The sequence below is a fragment of the Equus asinus genome, chromosome 1, assembly GCF_041296235.1.
Source record: "Equus asinus isolate D_3611 breed Donkey chromosome 1, EquAss-T2T_v2, whole genome shotgun sequence".
NCBI lineage: Eukaryota > Metazoa > Chordata > Mammalia > Perissodactyla > Equidae > Equus > Equus asinus.
The window spans coordinates 201,362,294-201,366,227 of NC_091790.1; the positions used below are offsets into that span (position 1 = coordinate 201,362,294).

The 3,934-nt window shown below is 48.3% G+C and overlaps 1 non-coding gene across 1 annotated transcript; it reads right to left on the minus strand.

Annotated features, from left to right (window-relative positions):
- Nucleotides 1-1,473: 1,473 nt before the first annotated feature.
- TRNAC-GCA (transfer RNA cysteine (anticodon GCA)) lies at nt 1,474-1,545 on the minus strand. Its single transcript has one exon. It is a non-coding gene; the product is annotated as a tRNA-Cys (tRNA).
- Between the last annotated feature and the right edge of the window lie 2,389 nt (nt 1,546-3,934).

Here is a 3,934-nt window from a genome sequence, read left to right on the forward strand (position 1 = left end):
TCTCCCTCTGCAGGCTGAGCCGCGGCCCAGAGAAGTCTGAACACACCCACATCTCCCATACAAAGACAGATCTGCAGGAGGCCCCGCACTGTCCCCTCTGGGAGCCACAGGCCGGGTGGATTTCAATCTGTAGCACAAGGATTATGATGGGTTGGAAAGACCCCCTAGGTGTTTTCAGTTATCACGAGTGGGCAGCTTCTGCATTTGGTGGGTGGGGCCAGGGTGAGGGACACTGTGAGCAGCTCTGTCTGTCGTGATGAGAGAGGCTGCTTCAGCTGCCATGGGGATCTGGTGGCCTTTGGCATTTGTTTGGATCTTCGTATTGATTTCTCCACTTCCTCTCATAAATCTCCTGTACAACTTTTGGAGTACTGTTCTCTGAGAAATACCCCAACTTTCATGCAAGAGACCAGGGAGGCACTGAATTTAGCAACTGCAGGATCACATTTTGCCTCTGGCGTTACGTTTTGTCGCGTGGTGCCTTAGATTCTCTCAGCACGGTCATTGAAAGCCCCGTGTGCCCTACTGTGCATTGAATGAAGAAGCTGGACTTTGATCTAGTCATTTCTGGTGTGTTAGAATCAGCCCCCGCCCCTGCAGCTTCTCATCCCGTCTTAAGGCAGCAGTAACCGGCCGTCTTGCTCTCACTGGGCACTCCATTTCAGCTGACCACAGGCAGCAATTTATTTAGCTTCCAGGAACCCTGGTCTGCTAGACTCCCATCGAAGAAGGGCGACCTGGACTTCTACTGACTTAGTAAAACTAGGTCTGACAATTAACCCCAACTCCCACACACTCCCATTTCCATGAGGAGCTCTTGCTTGCAATTCACTCCTGGTAGCAATTACTATACTAGCCACAGCACACAGGTGTGTGCGTGTGACTACCTGCCTCTGTCTAACAGAAACAGATGGGACCACGGCTGACAGGCCATCAGGAGCCCATGGCACCGGAGGGAGGGCGGGAGAGCCCACGGCCAGAATCACAGCCAGGGCAGGAGCCTCTGCTGCCCCCGCTGGACACTGGATGAGCCACCAGCCCTGCATCAGAGGCTGGAGCTCTGCCTCCCTGAAATGAAGGACAGTCGGTCTCCTGCTTCTGTATTTCGCTCACTCCACAAGTCTGAGCTGGGCCCTTGGCCAGCAGTCACGGGGCAGCAGTATTTGGCACATTTGTTTGGTATAGCAGGTTGCAGAGCTGTGCTTTCCAGAGACTCACACTATTTGGGATTGCTGAAATAAACGAAGAAGGTTCGGGTGCTGGGAAGTCAAAGAATAACACATATTTCCACTTGAAGCCAAAAGAGAGGGGCTGACTATCACAGTGGGGTTGGGTGATGGAGTTCACTTAGGTCTGTGAGAAACACAGAGTGAACCCCTCAGGTCCTGGCCCACCTCTTCTCTCTTCCCTCCTCATAGAGGGTTCAATGTTGGGGGGGCAACAGCTGTTATAGGGGATAAAAGCAGACATGTTAGGGGGCACCTGGATTTGAACCAGGGACCTCTTGATCTGCAGTCAAATGCTCTACCCCTGAGCTATACCCCCACCTGCTCACTTGTGTCTAATAAATACCCTAAACCTGTAGAGCCACACCCTGGCTGGCACCATCTTGAGATGTGTTCTTGCTAGTGCTCTGCCATCACACACCCCTGCAAATTGATGTCCTTTCTACTATGCCAGCCCCTATCCCCGGATCTGTACACACTTGACTGCCACCTCTACTTATAACCAGCATCCTTCCTTCCCTCAGCCCCGGGTGAAGGCCTGGCATTGAAATCATGAAGGTTTGCAGCTAGAACATTCTTCAGACTCACCTAGAAGAGCAGGACTCAGAACTGGCTGCTCAACAGACCCTTTGAGGTGAGGAGGGGGTGGGCAGGGCTGGGAAAAGTGAAAGTTCTTGGGCCCCACCTGAGAACCCCTAAGCCAGACTCTCTGGGAAGGTGACAGGGACAATGCATGCTTCTAACAAGCTCCTGGTGATTTTGACTCACAGACAGTTTTGGAGGTATTAATTTAATCTGTGCCCTTCATGGTACAGATCTGAAAAAGTGACAGTAATTAAAATCATGCCCAAACAAAACACACCTGATTAATGACCAGGTTCATGACTAGAATCCACGTTTATGATTGAGGCCTCTTTGCACTAAACACTCTGGGCAGGAGAGGAGAGGAGCTGCCCCCTTTATTTCTCCTCTTCTTCCCCCATTTTCTCCTTTTGCTTCATCTTTCCATATGACAGATGGAAGAAGTATCCTGAAGAGAAGATGCAATCCATGGAAAAGTGATGAACGGGGAATGAGGGAGATTTATGGTCACTGGAGCACAGACACAGGACAGAATGAAGGCAAATACGTGGTCAGAACAAAAGGACGAGCCAACAAGTGACACACAGACTTGAGCAAGAGGCTACTTAATATGTAGTCAAAGACGTGCCCCTGTTTCCCCTTTCTGTCTAGACTTTCCTGATTAGCCCCATTTCACCCCTGTCGTCCCACGGCATCTCCCCAGGATCCAATGTGTATTGTAATCTCTCCTCGTTTCTAGTGAACTAGGGGAACTGACCCATGAACCTCATTTAGACAGACCTCCATCTGGCTTTGAACTTGCTCTGTCCTTCCACAAAGCCTTATCACATGACTTCCAGAAATCTTCCCCCCCAGAACCCTGCCGCCTCCTCCCATAGGGTGCCAAGCTGGAGAATCACTGTGTAGAGCTGGAATCTTCCTTCTTTCCTTCCCTCCTACTTAAGTTTTATCTTTGCTGACCCACTCCCTGCACTCTTTCTCAAGCTTACCCTCACCCTCAGCACATTGGTTTACTTTGGGCTGTGTCTTGTGTTTCTTACTCTCTGCTCTTCCCCCTCTTCTCATTTCCTATTCCTTGGCTTTTAAAGAAAGATGCCTTACCAGAGAGGTCACAGCACCATGCTGGTCCGAAACCATCAGTTCGGCATGGCTGGACCACGTGGGGCCAGGCACGAAGACTGGCTATGTAAGCACTCAAACCCAGGCCTCCAGCATCCCCTGGACTGGGACCAGGGATTTCGTCCTGTGTGGACCTTTCTGCTGGAAGTTACCACTATGAGGCCAAAAGACCATATAGATCCCCCAGGATTCAGAGAAAGAACAATCATCCAAAGGGGCATGGCATATGGAGAAAAGAACAGTAGGAACGATGTCAGGGAGGTGGAGCCCAAAATTCATTGTGATTTGTGAAGGAGGATCAGGGCAAAGACAGAGCGTTTTCTTCTTTTTCTTCTTGAGGCAATAATCTATTTAATATTTTGATTATAAATACACTTCCAATATAGAAAATGTAATTTCTCTAACGTGCCTTGTAGAACTTAAGAATATGGCATGTAAAGTGTTAAAAGATTAACAGGTTAGGAAACACAAATAAGCAGGAAGAAAAAATTAAGTTACCTGTAATGTCATCAGCTAAACAAATGTTAATATTTTGACACCTATACATCCAAATTTATAGCTTAGAATCAAATTTCTTCCTAGGAGAAAAGTTCAGCTAGTCACTAGCCACTTGGTGGTCTCCCTCCAGGCTTTCTCTCCCTTTGGCCTCTGTGTTCACTTCGAAACATTCCTATTCCTTTCCTGAAAATGAAAAAGAAAGTAGGAGTTAAAGAATTCGGTTTTGTCATCAGGCCTTTATGCTTGTTTCTAATGAAAAATAACTCTTAAAACCACATTTGTGGAATTTTCTTCAAGGTAGGATGAAGGAGCTTGTGGCATGCCAGTAGCCCTGCCAAGAAGAACTAGAGGAGTCAGTTGATCAATGAAACTCACACTTTAAAGGCATCAGAGAATTGCAGAAGCAGCAAAGACTGGACGAGAGGGATGAGAGAGCCTCTTAGAAGTGAGTTGAAAGGCTGCAGCCACATTTTACCTGGGGATATTTTCCCATCTTGGGTGCAGGCTGA